Here is a 24,746-nt window from a genome sequence, read left to right as displayed (position 1 = left end):
AAAAGGAGGCTAAAAAAAGTAATCAGAGTTCAGACTCAATGTGGAAACTCAACTTTGCAGTCTGAGAGACCCTACATTTGTAAATTCAATGGTATCCTGAGAAGTATACTGTTTATGCTGAGAGATTTTGCTGCAGTAGTGAGGATCTTTGGCTTTATCTCAGTGGGTCCTCTAAGACTATTTGTCTTCTGAAATGCCACCGGAGAAACCTACTGATTAATTAAATTTGAGTATTTAATTTACTGAAGCAAGGGAAAACACCACTTTGATTAATTATTGGTAATATCTCAAAAGGACTAAATGAACTGAAGGGTATTCATCAAGCTTTGAAGTTTGGGCTTATGTTGTTTAAGCTGGCTCATTCAGTGTGGGAAACTCATAGGGACTGCACAATATTTGTGACATTAGAGACGAGGATTGTTGGGAAAAGTGAGATGGGGGTCTTGGGATAAATCTTGATAAAAAATGTTGTCTTGATAGGTGAGCAGTTTTTCACAGATAAGCAGTCTTTGCTTGGGTGAATTTGTTTGCAAGAACTCATTACAAATTATTATATCATTAAAGTTACTTATTAGTTTGCAGCCTTGATTATGTATGTAATAATCTTCTGGAGAGAATAGTTATCAAACATGAGTTAATCCAGACAGAACTGGGCATCAACGGCAGATCTATATAGTTCCTGGTCTGGTGGGCACAAAGGAGTCAATGATTAGAGAATTCTTATGAGGCAAAAATGTTTTCAGCTATAAGCAATAAACCTTATGATATTAAACAACCAAAAATCAAAATAAAGAGTTGGATACATTGTATAGCGGGACTTCGGATGTTCTTCTTCAGATTTTCTTGACTTTGACCCTCACTGAGTTTTGTAGCAAAAAGGCTGCAGTAATTACGGGAATTCAAACAATTATATCCACACATGACAATGTCAAGAAACAATAAGAAACCTGTGTTTCCCTTTTAAAAATGCTCACTGAAAAAATGTCACCATGAAAACTCTGGTTGCACAAGCTAGAAACCTTGGAAATATCTTTGAAATTTCCCTCTCTTTAGCTTGCAATATATCCTTATATACTCATATAGTCTTTACTTAAGACTATCATCCTGACATTCCATTGATTTAACATTTTCCTGGATTTTTATTTTTAATGTGGTATTTTTATTAGAAGTTTTATATGTAATAAAGTTTTCACATAGTTTTAGATTTTTAAATTCTATTTTTAAATATTATAATGTAAAAGCCTAGTTATTTAATAAGATTCATTCAATGATTACTAAGTAAATACATTTTTTTAAAAGTTCTGGCTATGGTGCCGTAAGTGCCATTGGTTGTTGTTAACCATAGAAGCATAATTGTCATATGAATATTAAGCATATCATATTACATATATGTAGCAAGCATATTAAAATTTTGCTTCCATGGTTAACAACTATAGAACTGGCAAAATACCTGAAATACATATTTGTAAGCATTGTATTGCAGACAATGCAAAACTCTGATGTTTGATAGAAGAGAAGCAAATTAAGTGAGCCCCATACTCCGTCACGCTCTCCACTGGAATCATTTTCCAGATAATAACCAGGGTAAGTGAAGCCCTTGCAGAACATGGTCAATATAACCTGAAGAAGAGACTTTCAGACTTCAAAACTTTGATAATTTAGGTGGTAAAGTATCAGAAAGGAGAGTGATGTCTTTCTGGGGCATGACTGAAGTTTCATGATGATTTCCTATGGACACTTGTCTTAGGACTGATCTATTATATCAACCATCACAAGTTGAGACTGTAGAAAGCCTAGCAGAGAGTGACTCTGCTGCATGACTAAGACTCAAATGGACATGTAAGAGATCACATGGTGCTAAAATACATTGAAATTGTGACCCAGTCAGAATGTAGAGAGACCTTGAGGAGCATCTTGGCAATTCAGCTGAAAGTCCAGAAAAAATACATCTTAGGACAACGTGCCATGCCTTAGTGTAAACTCTATGATTGAAGGGAAAAACTGAAATAGACCCTATAGAAAAAAAAAAAAAAAAGCCCAAAATATCACATGATTTACAAGTATTTAACTGCCTGCCTTCTAAAATAAAATTTAATATCCTTTAAAGGAAGACAATAAACTGGGCTCTCTAAAGTCCGTTAGTCACAATATAAAGCATACAATAAAAAATTAGCACTCACAAAAAGAAGGAAAATATAAGCCGTAATCAACAATAGTAAAGTAAGTCAGAAGAAACAAACACAAGGTGACTCAGATGTTAGAATTAGCAGATAAGATCTTCAATAGTTGTTATATTTTTAAAGACTTACAAGTAAGGTTATCAGAATAAGGGAATGGATAATAATCTTAGTAGACAATTAAAAACATAAAAAAGAACTATGTATCAATTTTAGAACTAAATAATGCTAAATAATGCAATATCTGAAATGAAAAATTTACTTTTTGATTTAAACAACAGATTGGAGTCTATAACACAATGGTTTAACTAAAACTAGTGATGTATTGAACAATATCAACCTATTGAACATGCACGTATTTGGAGGCTCCATGTGCATTTGAAGCAATGGTTGTTTCCTTAGAGACAGATATAGAAGTTATGTACAACCATTTACATCTATCAGAAATGTTCTCTTTCACCCCACTACCTTCAGTTTATAACCAGACTTGTAGATTTCTTTTCTACTAAACAAAGATTTCTGTTGATTATTCCTGAGTCACATATTTTTTAACCATTAATAAATCTTTGCTTTACCTAAATCTTGTATTTTAATGCTTAAAGAAAGATTAGATGTATTTATTAGATGTGAGATCGCATTTTTAAAAATCTTGCAACACACCATTGGCTATGCTATTTGCCTTATATATTTAATACATTCCCTTTGAACGGGGCTCTCAAACTTTGTAGCCTTGTTTAGTTTGAGTAACTACATAGATAGTCCTAAAAAATAATCTAGATTTTAATATATGCCATTCTTTTAAAGAACAAGCTTCACATTTCCACCCAAGTATATTTTTATTAGTTCATTAGGCATTACTGTTAAACTTCTATTAGGCTGTTCTCGAATTGCAATAAAAAAATAACTGAGACTAGGTAATGTATAAAGAAAATAGGTTAAATTGGCTTATGGTTCTGCATAACTATACTTTATAGGAAGTATAGTGCTGGCATCAGCGTGCCTTCTAGGGAGGACTCAAGAAGCTTTCAATCATGGTGGAAGGTGTAAGGGGAGCAGGCATGTTATATGGCAAATGCAGAAGCAAGTGGTGTGAGGTGCGGTGAAGACACACTGTTATATGACCAGATCTTGGGAGAACTTAAAAAGACAGCATCAAGCATTGGGGGATACGACCACATGACTCAAACACCTCCCTCCCACCAGGCCGTACCTCCAGCATCGCGGATTACAATTCAACATGAGATTTCAGCAGGGACAGAGATCCAAACTATGTCGGAAGTCTTGGCCAGTTTCCTCCTTGTCAAATCATAATCATTAATTTCTCACACTAAAAATATAGCAATTGGCAGGCATCTTTAGCTTTAATACTCAGCCAGTTTTTGTAATCTCTACCTTGTATAAAAATGTGCATAAGATACTTCGTAGTTTCTATTGATTTTGAATTTGTGGATATGAACTAAAAATGAGCTACAATGACTGAGCTCATCAAGGAACTCCTGTTATCCCTAGAATTTTCCAGAAACTTCATTAAAGCCAGTACAGTATAGTGACAGTGTCCTGACAGATCAGATAACATAGTGAAGAGTGTCACACTAGGGGAAATTTTTGAATATTTTTCTGTCAGATTTTTATATTAATAATTTATAGTCATTTTTCAATTAACTGAACTAAATGTTTTTCCCCTTGCCATTGAGAATAGAAATAGTAATTTTCTACAAAGATGGTTTAAGTATCATAAATTAGGCAGATTTTTATTTGGAAAATTGGTCATATTTGTTAATTATTGCACCAAATGCTCTAAAATAATAAAAGCTCTGAATCATACATTGTACTAAAACCTTCAAAGGTTTAGTACAGTGTTCTAATCTAAATTGTATCATGTGTACAATGGTACAAATAGTCTTTTGATTTTTCTAGGAATAGCAATTCTAGGAATTAGGTAGTGAGGGAAATGTGGCACAGTCTGGTTAAATAAGTTGCCAAGTTACTTGGCTAGCAAGTACCAGAGCCAGGATCTAAATCCAGGTAGTCCTTGAACCTGAGTGTTTAACCCTCTACTTTGTAAACTATCTCTATAATGCCCTAATGATCATATATATTCACTCCTGGCTTGATTACATGAAGGTTCTGTTTTAAATGGACTTAGAATAGGAGGTGATGATGAAGATTGGAGACAGCAGAAGTGCTCACCATAGGGAGCAATTCTCATAATGTAGAGTTGGCTGTGTGGATGCTGTTTGGTAAGGACACATGCTTTTCTGGAAAATACATGTAGGATGGATGGATTTTTCTTCATATTTATTGTCTTTTGGATTCAATTTCAGTGGTCAATATGTGCATCAAGTATTAAATTTCCCTAGCAATCTTATGTATATTCTGTATTTAGAAGTGTTGCTGTGACTTTGCTCTTCAATATCTCAGACCATGGATACTTCAGGGTTGGTTCAAGGACCCTTAAGCGTTCAGATCTGTTATTTTCTCTAAAGTTTTCATTAGTCCTTCATAGTAGGAATGATCCTGCAAAAACAAAATTTCAACAAATTGAGTTTAAGAATGTAACTGTCTTTTATTCGTGACTCATAAATCAGGGAATATTCTATAAAATATTGAAAGGTGCTCCATTAGGAATAGTAGAACAGTCAGTTTTTATAAGGTAACTTGAGCAGGAACAAGGAAACAACGTAATATAAAAAAAAAAAACGAACTGGTTAACATCAGGGTATCTTAGGTTACTTTCCTCGTAAGCTTTAAAGCAGAGGGGATTTCTTTATCATGCTGGCTAAAACTGGTCTGTTTGGGGATTTGGCTATCATATCTCTCCTGATTTCTCAGAAGGTCAGATAAACAACTTAATTTCAGTTTGATGACATGGAACTTTTAGCATGAGTGACCCCATTTTGGTTTGATCTTTTGGAGTCTAATGCAGACGCTCAGTCTAAATCGGCAATGCCCTTCCATAAATTGTATTTACTATTCTCATAGAACTACTGGTCAAATTGAATTTTAATTATTTAGTTAGATATCTGTCTCTGGTCTTGTTGGAACCAACTTGAATATCCCTCTCCCCACTTCCAAGTCACTTTCATGTACACAATGACTGCAATTAAGTGACAAAACCAATTATACCAATTCTTACCTATGCCCTTTTTTCCTCTCCCATTCTCAAAAGACCATCTCAACCATGCAGAAGAAAGAGTCATATACTCTGTTAAACAATGCATCAACTTCAGATGTGGTCCATATAAACAAGCTAAAGTTTGTCTTATCCTGGAGATATGTGACCCAGAAAAATGAGGAAGTCTAAAAACCTTTCCAATGAGAAACTCAAATTGTATTTATTTTCTGATAGGAGATGGTTGAATAGATAGAGTGAACAAATAATTTAATGAGGAGATAAAGAAAGGGACCTAAGATATCACCATTTAATGTTGACTTGGTAGAAACATTAAGAAATGGTTACAGAGCAACTTCTATATACTGTGTATTTTAAAATAATAATTTAGTGATAGTACTTTATGTTAATGAAATTTTCCATCTCATTCATATCTAGCACACAAAATTAATTCGTTATACATAGAAGACACTTCCTAAATTTTGTGAAATGAAGAGTTTTACTTCCAGAAAACTGTATACAAAAATGCTTTGTTTGTCATAAAATATGTACTCCAAAAACAAAACAAAACAAAACAATTTGTAAGTCAAATGAGTGTAACCCTTCTTGGTTTAAGGAATTCTATGGAATCCATTTATAAGACTGAATATGAATGATTTTTGTTTTGCAAATATTACTATTATTCCTGTTAGTGTTTTAAGATTATTCTATTCTTAAAATGCTCATGAACTATCGATGTGAGTAGGAAGGTTCAGAGCATTTGTTTATGAAAAAGTGCCCATTTTCTACAAGCTTTCAGAGTGGTATTATTTTCCAAAGCTATCTCCCCTAATGCATTTAAAATTATGTGCTTGATTTTAAAAATCCAATTTATATAATTTTTCTAAATTTGCATTTCATGTACAAAGCAAGCACTAAATATTTTATTGTTATTTGTTACTATTTTATTTTACCGGGTTTTTCCACCTGCTTATATGAATATATTTTTCATTATTCATTGACCTTCAATTTCTCCATAACCTTTAATGGATTGCCTATGACACAGAAAAGCCTCAGATTATTATTTTATCTAATATTGAGGGGACTGAATAGGACTATCTGTCTTTCACTCTTTCAATTACAATATTTAATATATTACAAAAAGCACCTAAATAGCCCAATAATTATACTTACTGGGTTCATGAAAGCCTAATAGCTATGGTTCATGCACTTTCAATTTTCAATTTTTGCTGAGAGATTGAGGTTTGCTCAGTGGTGTATATTGAGCTGAATCTTTTCTCTGTTTGCTATCAAGTGTGTCTAATTTTTGTTTTTAAAAGATGGCTCTTGGTTAGGTGATTATTAAACATAAGTGTGTGTGCTGAGAGATCTATTTGAACATTTAAAATAAGGATCCTTTATAAATCACATTTATAAGAAAAATGAAGACGTGCTTTTTCTTCTAAGTGTTGATTTTTCTGGTTTGCCTTTCAAGGCAATTCAACTTTATGATTTGTTTACCAGAGGCTAGAGACTATGGTTACACAATTATTTATTAAATCTGGAGAAAACACTACTATCTGATCTGCATGCTAATGATCCCATAACTAGAGTTTCTCATTATTACCTGTGTTTTACTTTTAAGATCAAAATTAGAAAGTGTGGTCATATTTGCTCATTTTCTATCTTTTAATATCACTTTAGAAAAATACAGCTACAGGTTAGTCACAGTGTCTGAGTTAACATTGCTTCAGTATCAGAGGATAATTTAATTTTTATATCATTTGCACAGTTGAAACTCATTCTTTATGTTAATCCAATTTTTGATTTTTATCTTAAAATATTTTGATGTAAAGATGCATATATGATTGGATGGTAATCAACATAAAAACTACTGATTCTAGGTTATGACCATTGTTCTTTGCAATTGTACCATTTTATTTGTGCCATTGGATTTTATATCAGGCTAATTTTTGAGGCATTTATTATATTCTTATATTTATCATCTTATTAAATAATATCTTAATTGTTTTTAATGGAAGACAACTACATCTAAGAAAAGATTATGAGGAATATTTATAGCAAGGTTTCTTATTTGGGGGCTCTCATCAATGTAATTAAGGCAGTATGTGAATCCTCTGAAATTGTCTGCAAACTTTCCTGCGCATATATGTTTTTTGGGGGAAAGAACCCAGTTACCCAAGATGTTAATAACACTGTTCTCTACATTGCTGAGTACTAAAGCCACAAAAAAAAAGAGAGTTAGGAAACTAGAGAAATAATGTAAATATATGTATAATAATATATAAACATATATATTCTAAAATATATATCATATATAAATCTAAACATATATATGCTTAGATTGATTGTAAATAAGCCTTGGTTAAATCATTTCCTGGAAAAAACATGTTGAAACTGAAGAAAAGCAGAGTATTTTAATAAGAAACTGTAATCTGATGGACTGAATGTTCCATGCCTTAATGTAATAAGCATTTGAAAATAGTAAATACTACATTTTCTTTAGTAGAGACTGTTTCAGTTGATCTAGGAAACTGCAAAATCTTGCTTTTTCTGCTACCACTATTGTTTATTCTTTACATGGTAGCAGGATACAGTGTGTAAAAACTTTTGTAAGATTATAGTCCTACCCTACTTAAAGCTCACTAGTTGCTTTCCATTCCAATTAGAATAAAATCAAAACCCTGAAGTGTATCTTACAAAGTTGTTTATGATCCCTGCCATTTTCTCTAATTTCATCTTGTACAGATCATCCTGCTGTCCTTAATGGTTCTGTCACAGGTGCTTTGCTGGTGACCAGAGTTTGTTCTCACTCTGGATACTTTACATCAGCTATCTCTTCTGCCTCAGACTCTCCTTCTCTAGCTCTATGCAGGATTTATACTCTCTCACCATCCAGTTTTTTCTTTGAATGTCATTTCATCTCGTATGAGGAGATTTATTCGATCCATTTTTTTCTATCACTTATGATTGGTCAAAAGTAACTTATGTTTGTTCACTTGCTCACAGTCAGCGTATGGACCACTGAATGTAAGCTTCATGAGAATAGCAGTGCTGCCTTTCCTGTTCATGATTGTGTATCTTCAGTGTTTGGGAATGTACCTGGGACATGGAAGAAACTCAATACATATTTGTTAAATGAATAAAGTGTCATTGAAGAATTGATTATGTTTACCTCCTAATTGGTATGGATAAAAAAATTGATGACAGGGAATAAGAAATGCTTAAGCCTCTGCCAGTGATGTGCTTAGCTACAGTCACATGAGAATGATATTTATTAGATGAGTTCTGCTCTGCAGTTATTGTTTCTATCCTACCTCAAAGGAAATAGCAAACTATCTACTTTTCTCTGAATGACCTTGAAATGGCACTGATATTTGACCTTTCTAATCTTTTCTTTCATTTTCTCTTTCTTTCTGTTTGTGGAGGTGTACCTGGTTTTCCAGTTTGATACTTTATTAATAATTAAAAATCTTGTAATTTCACTGATGAAAACTCAACTTGTCCAGATTTGAACATTCATAGTTTCGCACTTCTTGTGAAACTTTTAAACAATATTTCAAAGTACTAAAGAAATAGTTCTTCAATTTTTGCTGGGCACAGTGGCTCACACCTATAATCCCAGGGCTTTGTGAGACCGAGGTGGGCAGATCACTTGAGGTCAGGAGTTTGAGACCAGCCTGGCCAACATGGTGAAACCCTGTCTCTACTAAAAAATACACAAATTACCCGGGTGTGGTAGCGCATGCCTGAAATCCCAGCTACTCTGGAGGCTGAGACATGAGAATTGCTTGAACCCGGAAGACAGAGTTTGCAGTGAGCCTAGATCACGTCACTGCACTCCAGCCTGGCTGACTGAGTGAGACTTAGTCTGAAAAAAAAAAAGACTCAATTCCTATGAATATACTGATTTAAGGGAGGGAAGACTTTCCCTTGTCCTCTCAGGGTGTATAACTGAGTCCATGAAATAAACCGACAACAGGCAGATTAATGGGAGAAATGTATACAAATTTATTACTTGCAAGGGGACATCACAGGAAAGAAAGGTGAATTTCCCAAAGCCCAGTGATATCCAGAAGCTCACATGCCCTCTTCATAGGAAAGCGGGAAGAGAGGACTGTGTAAGCAACTTAAGGGAAGGTAAATAATGTTTTGGGAAGGTAAATAATGTTTTGGAAAGATAAATAGGTCCTTAGGAGAAAAGATGATTTTTTTGTGACAGTCTTTCTGGCCGAGGTGTCAATTTATCCTCTCCTCTCCTGTGATATGAGTCTCCTGGTTGATGCAACTCCTGGGGAGGAGACTGGTGACAATTGAATTATTTTTGCAGGATCTTTATTCAGATAAGGAGAGCTCAGAGAAAGCCTCACACTGCATCTGCTGTGCCCCAGGTGCCCTCTGGTTAAGTAATCGTATACCAAAGTAGCATATTTTGGGGTAGCATTTCCTGCACTCCTTCGTTGTCAAAATATAAAACATTTTGGCCACAGTGAGTTACGCACATTTTGGTTTCTCAAAAGCTTTAGTTTGTTCACAGTTTCTTCCAATACTGGGAATACAGAAGTTTCTCCCTAGATTTGATTAATTGAAAATTCATGTGAAGTTCCTACTAAATTGTAAACGGTTTAAATACTGGGTTTACAATTTTTATTCTTTCACTTAGCAAATATTCATTGAGTCCTTTATTTGTGGTGATAGGGAAGTGGTGATAGTATTTTTAAAAACTGACAGTATTCTTGTTGTCAAGGAAGCTATGTCCTAATAATATTAGATACATAAATTTACCTTTAAGTTAACTAGAGTTTCACGGCCTGTAATAGCAAATTATTTAATCAATAACTCTTTCACTATTGAAAACTTTAAAACATGGAAAAATAATTGTATTAGAAACGTTAAAGAGCTAATAAGAAAGACAAGCATCATTTGGTGAAAGTTCAGGGGTAGGTAAAAATCCAACGAGATAGACATGGCATTTGACAGGACTTTTGCCTTGGGATGATTTGCTGACCTACATGTTGGGACCTTAGCATAGCTTTGAAATCCTTATCAGTCTAAGTAAACAAAAGTTGGATTCCAAGTTTCACCCAGAGTAGGAGCCATGTTTAATTACTCCTATTTGGGCCATCACTTAGAAGCCTAATCTTTTGGAATGGCACAGGACATGTGGAGTAATCACAGAGACTGCAGCACTTCCCGGTTTGTGTTGTCTGGTGGCCCGGAATATTGCCCGAACTATACCTGGTAGTGCCTTCAGGTGATAGAAAAAAAAATTATCTTTGGAGAAAATAATCCCATTCTGGTTCTCAAATTATTTTTATAAGTGTTTCTATGTGTCTGTGTGTCTGTGTGTGCTAGCACACAGTCAATGCTAGCACACAGTCAATGATAAACAGACAAGATTAGAAGAGATAACATGAAAGATAAACAGCAGATAATAGCAACACTCTAATTAGGTCTTCAGATATCTGAATTATCAAAATGGACTCTGAAACAACTATCTCTTGACTTCAAGTAGATAAAAGTCATTCCAAAAACTTGAAGTGGAGAACTACGATCCCTAAAAAATGACGTGGCCGGTTTGGAAAAAAAAAATCAAGTAGAAATTCTAGAGCTACTAATTAAAGTGACTGATATTAGGAATTAACAGAATGGATTCCAGAGCAGATTAGAGATAAGTATGCAACACTAACTTTAGTAAACAACTCCAAACCATTTTCCAAGGTGGTTGTACCATGTCACGCTGCTAACAGCAATGTGGCGAGGTTTATACACACAGAAATGTATCCATGTATGTGTCCTAGAAGACATAGAAGAATGTAAAATGTTAATTAAGATCAAATGCAAAAGTGTCATTTAAGAATTATAAAAAAAAAAGTGCAAATGTTAATTAAGATCAGTGATTTTAAAATGTGGTATCATCATTACAATATGTTAGATAATGGCAGTACACAAACCATAGTGTACACAAAGTAGATAAACATTACAAACATAATTTTAAGTGAAAGACACCAGACATAAAAAAAATTATACAGTATGATTTAAAAAGCAGGCAGAACTTAACTAGTGTGTTTTGGAATACATATTTCCAGGAAGGCTATAAAGAAAAATAAGAAATTATTCACCATAAATGTCAATATAGTGGTTAACTGTAAGGTAAAGGAAGGACATTTTGATTTTTGTAAGCACATGCAAGGGTGTCCTGGGGTGGGAACAAGTGGGAACCATATTCTATTCCTTAAACTTCATTGTAGTTACAGAGATATCAACTATATACTAATTTATGAATTTGTTCATTTATGTTTTATATTATTTTCTTTTTGTCTTTGGCATGTCACAATGTAAAATACTTAATTCTAACCACTAAGTAATTAATATAATATTATATATGTACCATAATATAAATGTTTAATGGTACCTACTACATAAATATCCCTTGATATATACTTGGACAGAATAAAAGCATAATATTTTTGTACATTCTGTATTACCTCTATATTAAAATATTTGAATATTTTTATGATATCCTCCTGAATACCTTCTCTTCTCTTCTGAAGATCATGGGAAAGTTTTTCATATCCCAAGATTACTGGTAAATAATGCTGTCCATTTGCTACTATGCCTAATGAGTAAAAATTTCTGATAAGTTATTCAAAAAAGAGTTATTCATGAAGTGCCTTATTTTTCTTATCGCCATGCTCCAAGTTTTTTATTAGCTGTTGTAACAGTGACCCTAATATTTTGTCATCACTATGCAATATCTGGGATTGTAGGACACATATCCCCCAAATTACCAGACACCAAATTTCTGTTCTTTTATGAGTTACTGCTCTTCCAGTTGCTGTCCTTGACTGAATGTTTAAAGGTTGGTTACTGCCATATTTGTGTTCCAGTTAATGGAAATAAGATAAGAGGAAGTCCAGATTATTCTTTTCTAAATTATTATGAGCCAAAGTCTAAACTCAGAATTATATAATGTTTAGATTGCTGAGTGGATAAAAGTGCTCAAAACAAAATTAATTTTTCCAGGATTTTCATTCACTAGTTAACTCACCCAACCACTTCCTAAATCCCAGCTGACATTTATTAAACTCCACACATATTTACAGGTTGCAAATCAGTCTTCTGAGAGACCTATTGAAAAAATATGCAAAAACAACTGGAGAAACCTCTATAAGTGATAGTTAGCTAGATGCATAGATGTATTTATTTATAGTAATATCAGATTGTCAGATCAGGAGAGAAATTATATATCCATAATGTAAAAATTTAAGTTATTTTAATACATTCAGAAAAAATGCATAACAAGTTAGATTTCTGTCTTACACCAAACCAAGTCTAGACATGCTAAAGGTCAAAATGATATGTATGTTCACTTTTGTGTGTGTGTATGTATACTTACACTCGCACACAATTTAGTGAAATTGCAGGTAGAAAAGGTTTTCCTCAGAACAACACACACACAATGTCTTAATTGTTAGAAGACTGCTGGTTTTATTTATAGCTTAATGACTCAAATTCAATTTCTCATAATAAGCATATTTTATAGCCAAATGAACAAATATGGTTTCTCAAAACAACATAATTTACAAGTCTCTTTATTAAGATTAACTTCCTGAGATATAGTAGAACATTACTTTATTTGAAGATTATTGGTTAGAGTACACCAGCTGATGTAAAAACGTATTCATATGTCAGTAATTTAAAGCAATAGAATTTTATTTTACCCTAGGAAAAAAGTGCAGCACAGATATTTCTTGGTTGTGTGACTTTGTTTTTTTTGTTTTTTTTTTTTTGCATGGTAATTCAGAGAGCAAGACTCTTTCCAGGTTGCAAACTTGTCATCCTAAAGGAATGTACATTTCTGATAATAATTTGTTTTGTTTAACACAAGAGAATATCATTTAAAAGAGGAATTCTAGTCATGGTAGCAGGAAGCAGAGTTTCTTTGGATTTAGGCTTGAATAAAAGCTTGGGTTCACTTGAGGTCTATCTGCTTATTATCTATCTATCTACCATCTTCTTTCTCACTAGAATGTAAATGTCTTCTCTATCTCTTCCTTTTCTTGTAGAAGAAAAATTTAGCAAGAGCTGTTAGGTGAGCTCTGTGTGTGTGTGTGTATATATATACACACACACATATATATGTATATAACATACATTTATATGTCAACATGATTAGTCTATGATTTTTATATAGTTAAAACATATTTATATATCTAAGCTCATAATTTATACATTGACATACATTTATATGTCAACATGACTAGTCTATGATTTTTATATAATTAAAACATATTTATATATTTAAGCTCATAATTTATAAATACGTGAAAAATAAAGCAAAACAATAGATTAAGAATAGGAACACAAGTATGTAAGTGTACTGACTCCAACCAAATTTATTCTATTATTATAAGTCAACTATACAAACATTACTAATTTTTCAGCTGGCAAGTGGGGAAGGTTGCTTTTGAGCAAATCTTTATTGTCGTACAAAATAACTCCAGTAGCTCTCTTGGTTATACAAGTGTAAAAAATAGTAGATATCTATAGTCCTGGGCAAATACACCTTTTGTCTTGTAGAACTACACAGAGCTGAGGTTTTTCTTGCTCTATAGGGATCTGGAAAAGGGAATAAACTGATTTGTAACTGGGTGCTTGTTTGTCTACTAGTTAAGCACGTCGTTTCCAAAGTCAAGAGCTTAGCTAATTATTGATTCTGTCTCTTACTAGTTGTGTGAATTGGAGTCAATTTTTCCATGCCTCAGTTTCTTCATTTGAAAATAAATAAACAAATGAGGCAATACCTATAAAATACTAAAAACAAGGTCTGATATATAGTAGTGCTCCATAAATTCTGGCTCTGTTAATTGCTATTATTTTATAGAAGTCTAAGATTTTCTCTTGTGGCATGACTTTTTTTGAAAGATAATTAGGCCACAAATTATTGTTTTATAATAGGTCACATTAGGGGGATATGTTAGAATGAATAATGATGGTTTGATCTATGTCTAGTGATAAGGGCAATAAAGCCTCCGAGGAAAGGATGAGTCTAGTCTGTAGCACTGGTTTAAAACAAAGACATAAGAGTTTATATCATAAGGTTGTCTTCATACAGAGTAGATACTGAAATCTCCATGCCAAGCTAACTTGCCACAGTGGGATTCCATATAGGCAGGCATATGTGAAATAAAAACTGTTTTAAACTTGGCCATCAACATAGGGCACTGCTGAAACCTGGGTAGGGAGGGAGCTAGATATGCAACTAAATATATACTTGTTTGTAAATCTAGGATTGACCATGTAGCAGTAAGAAAGAAGATCACCAGCCCTAATGAAAACAAAAGGCTGCAAATTACTCTCTCTTCTATTTACAAGCAAATTTAACTCCAATTGGGTCTAGTAAGCCCCTTAATATAATATGACAGAGACATCAAAAAGAGATGGAAGATTTCTAGCTAGCACACTTGATAAACACAAACAATGCTATATGTGTAATAATAAACTATATAATTATATAAACATTACCTATATTATATTAAATAATATAAAATATGAAAATAGAAATGTATATTATATAAAATATAATACATTACATATGACATATACTATATTTCAGATTTGTACTGTGAGTTAATAGACAGGGTTATCAATTATGTATCTCATGCAAATATCAAGAATTATTTTTAAAGTAGCCGTTCAATAATAAGAATAATATGGATAACATTACATCAGAGGGTCAAGTGCAGGGAGTAAAAGGATATTGAGCCATCTTACTTGGAATGACAGTATTTATAAGACAATATATTGACCAATATGTGTTATGGAAAGACTAACAGTAAATTCCTAATATATTCTAAAACACTGGACACTAAGCAGTAAGTAAATGTCCAAGCACAGGAAGTAAAGGAAGTGTAAAAGAACAGATAAAGCAAGATGACAGAAATAAGACACACTGTTTATTATAAAAGGTAATGCTTATATTATTAGAAAGGGCGAGTAGTTAAGAACAAAGAAAAAAGCAAACATATATTTTTTAAAAAAACAATATTCAGATAAAGTTGCTACAGTATAACGAAATATATAAAAAGAAAAAAGAGAAATAAGCTGTTAAAAATGAATTAATGAATTAGAAATTATTATAGCATAAGTTTGATAAATAAATTTAAATAGTAGTATATAAATCATTTAAAATAGCCAATTACTGTTAAACTTATTTAAGGAAAAAGAAAACACTTAGGAATCATTGAGTTGACGATACCATAATTATGGATGAGGTTAAAACTAATAAACTATGTGCCACATATAAGCTCTGAAGATAAAATGATTATCAAAATGTAGTATGTATCTTACACTCATGTAATTTAGGATTTATAAAAAGAATAAAATAATAAAAATATTAATCCTACATATTGCAAATTATGAAAACTACTCTAAAAATAGAATCCTCTCATGAAGAGTATTAGGCTGTATCAGATTTACATAGGTAGTAAATGCAAGGCTATCTGAAGAGGACACATTTAACCTAATACCTAAAAGGTGAAGAAGGAGATTAAGATCACAGACAAAGGCCCTAAAATTGGCCAAAAATTGTAATGTTTAGAAAACATGAAGGTCAATGTGGCAGAAGCATAGGCCATGCTTGTTTCTTTAATAAATTTGAACATATTCAAGATCATTTTTATAATAATATCATTATCCACAGATTTTGATACTAGCATATTTCTCATGTGTATGAAAAACAAAGGTTTACACTAGAGATTACATATGATTAGGGTATCCCCACTGGGGTTTATTTTGCGTGTGAACTTCATCTATCATACGTGTTTTAGCAATAAAAAAGTAGGGAGTAGAAAACCATTGCTCCAATTATGTCTTCCATTTTCTGCCCATACTTTTAAAGCAGAGGGTTCTAACATTTTGTCTCAGTACTCCTTTATACTCTTAAATTATACTGAGAATCACTGAATATGTCTTCTATATTTATTTCTATGTCAAATCTACTTTTCTACATAGAATGCAGTTTTTTCTGCAACTGGACCTTTTAGTATTTTTCTCCAGAATTTCAGTTTAAAGCCCTGCTGATCAAGTCAAAATCTCTTTTATAGTAAAAATTTCCTCTACCTTTTTCTGATGGGCACTGTTTTTTACTTTTTGCTATCAAATTCAGTTTTTTTTAATTTAAAATTTTATTTTTATTTTTATTTTATTTTATTTTTGAGATGGAGTCTCACTCTTGTAGCTTAGGCTGGAGTGCAGTGACATGATCTCGGCTCACGGCAACCTCCGCCTCCTGAGTTCAAGTGATTCTCCTGCCTCAAACTCCCCAGTAGCTGGGATTACAGGCGCCCGCCACCACGCCCGGCTAGTTGTGTTTTTAGTAGAGACAGGATTTCGCCATATTGGCCAGGCTGGTCTTTAACTCCTGACCTCAGGTGATCCACCCTCCTTGGCCTCCCAAAGTGTTGGGATTACTGGTGTGAGCCACTGCACCCAGCCCAAATTCAGTTATTTTATTCCACTGAATAACCTACTATTTACTATCCACTTATCGTGGTATTCAGTTGCAAGGAATAATGAACTTTATGCCTAAATTTCAGTTTACTGTATATAAAATCCTACTTACTTGAAAGGGATACTATGGTTATTCTGTCTCTGGTCATTTGTCACCAAGTAAATCAACAGAATTGGTGTCACAGTTTTTATGAGTCTCAGAAAGGTCTCCATTACTTTGAGACACACTTGAGGAAAATCATGTTTGCTACAGATAGATGTCATGTACTCACATGGCTGCCTTTGTACTTCAGAACAGGGAGTCACCGATTACCACTGATATTTGGAATTAGAAATCAAATATCTGCAATCAGTTCTTTTCCTAGAATTTATATACAGCTTTATAGAACACTTTGTATTGCTTCTTCACATGACTCAGAGTTACTTTTCATGGAGTAAGTGTTAAACCCATTGTCTTAATTCAAGAGTTTAGGATTTTCTTTTTCTTGTTTCCTCATCTGGGCTAGTTTATTTTCTCTGGTCTGAACTTTTCTGGCTTCATTTCTGGGTAATGTCTTGCATTATATTTGACAGCTACATTTTAGAGCTCTACTCCTTGAATCTTTTCACCAATTCTAGTAGGAAAACTACTTTGCAATTACAGTCCATGTAAGTACTGACTTGCATCAGAAGGAAGCCAACCATGTCTGTGACCAGCAAGGCACTGGGAGAATTCCAAATAATATGAGCAGAGCATCTGTTAGTGCTCATTTGAAATAGATCGATCCATGCATCTAATAAGAAATTCTTCTGTATGTTTTCATTAACCAAAACCATTTTCTGTCTTTCCATAGACATGATGCTTTTTTTAAATGAACTGTTTCTACTGATACAGCAAATGTTAATAAATCACAGTCATTTGTCTCAGTTGTTTTTCAACATAAACTCATTTTAGCAAACAATATAATATTGAAAGACCCTTGATTTCATTCTCAATGAGCCATTCATGTCATTATTTTTTGCCAACCATAATACAGAAGTATATTTTAAATATGTTTATATGTGTAGAACTCACATTATATAATAATAGTATTTTTCATATATGAAATAGAATCTGCAGAGTTCCATAGGACATTTGTAATAAAATTATTTTTACATCTGAGTAATTATTAGTAATTAACCATTAGTCATATAAATGTTTATATGTCTTTTATCTATACTTATGTCTTTTTCATGGGTTTATATTTATAGAGTAGCTTGTACTCATGACTGAAAGAAAATAAGGAATGCCTAATCTTGTAGTACTTTTAGTTTTTGTTGAACCAGATAGTAATTATGATATAGTGGACAGACATGTCATTTGAGGTTATCAAAGGTGGATTTGAATTCGGTTTTCTCCCTTATAAATATCCGAGTGATCTGTTTTTTTATTATATGACTTACTATTAATTGGCTTTTGAAGTTTTGAGTATTTATCACTTTGATAAAAATATTTTTTATTTTAAGAAATTATGTTTTTATGTTCTAGAGGCATACATATTCTTTTCATAAATTGTTGCAATGATAACCATCAAACTAAGCAACTATAACTTATTTCGTTAATCATGGGTTTGCTTGCTCTTGATTTATATGCATGTACATAAGCATTTTTTATAGATTTATAATTTTAGGTATTTTTTCCTATGGAAAAATACATGATCTTAAAGTATACACATTTATGAGTACTGAAATATGTATACATCTGTGTAACCATCACACAAATGAAATTTTAGAACATTTTAATCATGCCTTAAAATTGTATTTTTCCTCTTTTAAGTCAAAAAGACTATGTTAGAGAAGTATTTTTTTAATCAAGAAATACTGTGGAATCTTATGCAGCTTATCAAGACCTTTAACAACAACTCAGGTGTGCCTTTTCACCATTGTTTTTCATTCTTTTCTTCCATATGTCATAACCCTATTGAAAGAGACAAATGTTATCTACCCTTAAATTTACTTCCTTTTCTTAATGCTCTTCACTTTTTTTTTTCAAAAAACTAATTTTTTTTCTACTCTAATTTCTGCCAATCAAAATAATATTATTATTTCAAGACTTATCTCAAACTTCAGATCCTACGTAAAGATTTTCTGGATCCTTAATTGGCTTCTTCTATGAATGCCTGTAGACCTCATCCAAGACATTCTATTTCAAGTATAAAAAACAAAGTTATTAGAATATCTATCAGTTTCTTCATTGGTGTTCTTCTGCCCAACCTGTACTTGTGGTTTTACAAATGCGTTTCTGTTTTTTTTCTAAATTTGAGGCATTTGTTATGTCATTCTTGCTGCCTGAAACACTTGTTATCCCTCATTGCCTTCATCTAGCATTTCCAACTCATCATTAAACATCCCTTTCCCTGGGAAAGACTTCTATGGCCCTCGATTGACCTAGACTGGTTTTTAGGTATTCTTCCAATCATTCACTCAGCTCTTTCTGCTTACTTAGAATAAAGAACTTCATCTGAGCATTTGCCACATTACATTGTACTTTCTGATTTATCTGGCTGTCTCCTCTACCATAATATAAGCTTTTCTAGGAAAAAAAATTGTCCAACTTACTGTTGATGCTTCAGAACCTGGTATAATTATGGGTGCACTGTGTATACTATACATACATTGCACATTGTATATGCACTCAGTGTGCATTTTTAAATAAAATATTAATTACCATTTAATAAAGTGAGGATATTTTTGAATTCTTATTTGAGGCATGTATTTATTTACTATATTGTAAGTTCTTTGAAGTTAAGAATTTTCTTGTAATCTTAATTTATTATTAAGTTAACAGTACCTAACCTAGTGTTCAATTGATGTCTTTTGAATTTAATTTGTGTTCAAGGTGCTTATTTAATAATAACTGAAATGAAATATAATGTATGGCAAATTATCTATGAAATATGCCTATTAATTTATTTATTCTTATTTAGTTTTTTTACCACCTTCTTCACATATCCTGGACAGAATGTCAGATTAAATTAGTTTATCACCCACAGAATATAAAAGCTTTAATAAACAGTATATCCTGAAATCTACTTACTAATTAAACCATTCTAGAGTTTCAAAGTATCTGTGTAATGATTAAGCATAGCACAAATATCTAATGCATGGTGTGTGTGTTTATGTATGTGTGTGTATGTGTGGATGGATGGATAGGTAGATGATAGACAGATGATTGATAGATAGATAGATAGATAGATAGATAGATAGATAGATAGCTATAGATAGATATGGACACAGACACACTTTTATAACAATTAGAACTACAAAACTCTATTATCATCATGAAACAGTAAGAGAAAAATGATTCTAGGAGAAAAATCTTCTGAAAAGAAATTAAGTAACAGCAATTCCACTCCTGGGAATCTTACAAATTCTAACAGTTATCATGTTCATTTTTGCTAATGCCATCAACTAACAATGTAAAGCAAAAATATTCAGCCTTATTCAATTTCTGGTAGAAAAGTAAAGCAAAAGTCTTGATGCTAAAATATTTCATAAGAACTTTTATCAAACTAGATCTTTTATGAAGATGGCAACTATGCATCTGTATTTATATATTATAAAACACTTTACAAGCTATAGATAAATATATGTTTTAGTAGATAGGTAAGAACAGATAATTCCTGTTCCCAGTCATGTATTATTCTTTCTCTGCAGCTAGAAAATAATCTAGTAAAATATACATTCTGTGTTAACTTCCTCTGTTGAAAACCATCAACCATCTCTAAAATTGTTTTGAAAGAATGAATTCCTCTGGAAAGGTTTCTGCTGAGTGACTTGGTTTTTCATTTGGAAAAATAATAATCCACAAACTTTAAGCAAGGCTGCATCACAATGCTTTTGGTAAGTAATATGATCAAAATATTTGCCCTAGTAAGAGGCGTTTCTTTTTTGCCTCCCAGAACTGAGTCAGGGATCAATGAACTCTATGATCACTCCAATATATTTAAAGCTATTCATTCAAAAGAATAAGCAGCAAAGGTTGTTTAAAAGATCGGTATAGCTGCTTAGAATTCGATTGTGATGTGTAAGAAGCTTTAACATGGCTTTTTTTGCCACACTGAAAATTTTTTCAATACCATTAAATCATGAATCTAACAAACAATGATAGAATTATTAGATTATTATATTGGTGAGTCATATGAATAATTGAAACCCTCAAACCTGATGTAGACGTTTAGCTTTTTTTCTTGACTAATGAGAAATAATAGAGATGAAGTGAGTGTTAGGACATGCAGGTGGACATTAAGTGATTATTAAATCAGTTGGAATTTTTTATTGAGGTATGTTAAAAACACAGTTAAATTCATAGACTTTAAGTGCATAGTTTGATCAGCTTTCACAAATGTAAACAGTCATGTAACCATAATCAAAAGTTCAAGATATGGAACATTTCTCTTATGTTGACATTCTCCTGTCTCTTTCTGGTTACTGTTACACTCCAAGGACCCAAGTCATTATTGTCAGGACAATGAATTTCTTAAACTACATATAAATTGAATCATACTAAATACGTGTGTGTGTGCCTAACTTACGTTGCACAACACGATATTTTGAGATTTATACATTGTATAAGTCTGTTTTCACACTGCTATAAAAAGCTCCCTGAAATTGGGTAATGTATAAACAAAAGAGGTTTAATTGACTCACCGTTATGCATGGCTGGGGGGCCTCAGGAAACTTATAATCATGGCATAAGGCAAATGAAAAGCAAGGCATGTTTAACATGGCGGCAGTAGAGAGAGCAAGGGGGAAAGGGCCACACTTTAAAACCCTCAGATCTCATGAGAACTCACACACTATCATGAGAACAGCATGGGAACAATCCTCCTGCCATGATCCAATCACCTCCCACCAGGTCCCTCCCTAACGTGGGTATTACAGTTTGAGATGACATTTGGGTGGGCACACAGCGCCAAGCTATATCATATGTATTGCTGCTGTATCAGAAATTTTATCTTTGTATGTGGCATATTATCCTATTATGTAAAGATAAAACTCTTCAATCATTCTCTTTATTGTTATTTGGATTGGTTCTAGTTTTGACTAATACAAATAATGATGATTTCAATGCTCTTATACAGATGTGTTTGTGGGAATGTTTTCATTTCCATTTAGTAAATAAGTATGAGGGGAATTTCTGGACAAATGAAATAATCTGGAATTCAATTAGATTTTCTTAAAGTGTTACATACATTGAAACTCTTTAAGTAACCAGTTTTGTTATATGTTAATCTCTGTATTGGAATCTGAGAGAATCACATCTTTGTTGAAAATACTGAGGTAGTTTTATGGGGAAGCTTCTTCAGAGTGATTATATTTTAGGAATATTAGATAAAATTATAGTGCATGTCCATAATCAGAGAGTTGACTTTGGGGAAAGCCAAGTATTTATTTATAATAACATGCAATTTGTTTCCAGATAGTGGTAGATTAACATATTTATTATATGCTATTTAGAAGCTCTGTGACATTGCTCAATCTACTTCAACTCTCTAAGCTTTAGTTTCATTTTGTAAAAAATACTTAAAATAATGATAACATCTACAATGCACGGTTATTATAGCATATGAAATGAGTATGCTATTTTCTCCTTTTCCAAGTTGTAAGTTGTATTCTGGTGAAAAGGAGTGACAGGAACAGCCCCTTTTAAACAAACTGCGTGGAAGTTTATGAAGTGACTTAGAAAAAGAGGTATGTGGTCAGTCACATTCCTCATGAAGTCTTATGAACCTGTTCTTTTGGATATCTTCAAAGTCCGAGTAACAGATCAAGTAATTTTATTTGGTAAGACAAGCAATAATATCTAACCCAATGGTCCAACTGAATGTTTGCTAATCATGCACTATACCAAATGTAGGGAAAAAACACAGACATATAAACTCTGTACTACAACAAATCTCTGATACACAGGGAATTACAGGTACATATGAAATCATTTAAGCTTTGCAATTAAATGTAAAGGTTTAAGTACAGTTCATTTAAAGTGTAAATAATTTAAAAAAAAAACCACTAGGTTGGCTTTACTTAAGATATTTTAAAAATTGTTTAAGAACATAGAGGTTTATCCTGTTCTTAAATAAAGGTTTTATTTTGATAACTACTTACATCTTTTTCCAATAGTCTTCTAATGAGAATGTTCTGCTGAAAGTACATGAATTTGAAATAGAAATTTTTATTGTATAAATTATACAGCTGGGCTTATATATTGATATTTACTTTATTACATGTTAAAATTAAAAATTATTCCTTTTATTTCTCATTACCAGAAACTCTCTATGGGATTAGCAATTCCACAACTGTCTATATTTTTTAATCTAAAACCAGATATATAACAATAGTAAGAAATTCATACAGTGAGACAAAAATAAAAATTGATCTTATTTATTTGTTTTTTTATTTTAAGGCGATTTTACTCTTTTGAGGTTACAAATCCAGCTTTCTGATTCCTTGTTCAAATTATTCTGATAGAAGAAAAAGCTATGCAGTGAAGATAACCTAGATATCATCACTCGTGGTAGCTCTACCTGACTTCTGGGAGCTCAGAAAATCCTGTTAGCATATGTATGCTTCAAATATTTTCTGTTTCCTCTTTCTAAATGAGGACTCTAAAACATTATGCCACTGGCATGTTGAGATAATGTTTCCCAAAGCATTTTAGAGTCTTAAATCTGAAAACTTCATAGACAGAAAAATGATTTTGTATAACCGCAGTTTTAATGCTTTTATTTCTAAGAGAAAGCACCAAATTATTATTCTTTCACCAATAACTAAATATTTTCTTTTACATTTTCAATGCATGGTCCCTGAGGACAAAGACAATTGAATACAATTAAAAAGGAAGCAAACTTTTCTGCTGGCAACCAAAAAGAATGGGTTCTTTTTCCTATGTATTTTTATTTAATCTATGAGACTGATGGCTCCCTAGTGAGATGATAATACGAATTCAGCATTCAGGTCAATATTTTAACATCCCTTACATGTCATATTAAGTTCCTACATGGCATTCCCTTGTGTCAGGTTGAAGACAAAATGATGAAAAGTTTTTTGGAGCATAATTTTTTAATGTTGATTCATTAATTCAGACATATAAGAGGCTCCAAGATGATCCTAAAATACAATCAACTAGAAAATATGTTTTGTAGAGATGTTAAGTGATACTACCTGGCACTGTGTTGGATATAGAATTATACAGCTATGCTTATTGCATTTGGTGATTTTAGATGTTACCAAAGGAACTTTCAGATGTTTGTCCAATATGACCAACTCAAAAGTGGATAATAAATTTAATAAAAGGCTAGAAGATTTCTGATTCTCAACTTGCCTTGTTTTCATGAATGTTATCCTCATTTTATTCATAATAAATTACCATCAGCAACTTTTAGTGAATTAATGGCATTACTGGACCAGCCTTTGATGTGTCATTTTCATGTGGTTTTTTCCCACTGTAACTGTCTAAGTTCCATCTTTCCAGGCAACTTAGCAAAACAAGTTGTTGATCTTTATGCATTATGAAATTGGATGATAAAAATGCCCAAATGCAGGAGAATCTGATAGAATGTATTGCTTTATCATTGTTTTTGTGTTCTTCTTCTTTTATGTATTGATGACAACATAAACCATTGCCCTGTTACTAATCCAAGATTTAGAGTCAGCATGTAAAATTCAAAATAATTACAGTGATACATTTTTGATGTGAGTAGTATATAATCTTTTATTCATGATTGATTGTATTAAATCTTACCATGTATGCAGTCAAGAATGGCCTCGTGTAAGATATAGATTTTTCACGATGATAAAAAATAAAATATTGTATTCCACTTTTTAAAATTATTATTATTATTATACTTTAAGTTCTAGGGTACATGTGCATAACGTGCAGGTTTGTTACATATGTATACTTGTGCCATGTTGGTGTGCTGCAC

This window comes from Macaca mulatta, chromosome 7 (genome assembly GCF_049350105.2).
Source record: "Macaca mulatta isolate MMU2019108-1 chromosome 7, T2T-MMU8v2.0, whole genome shotgun sequence".
Lineage (NCBI taxonomy): Eukaryota > Metazoa > Chordata > Mammalia > Primates > Cercopithecidae > Macaca > Macaca mulatta.
This window is presented reverse-complemented; position numbering follows the sequence as displayed.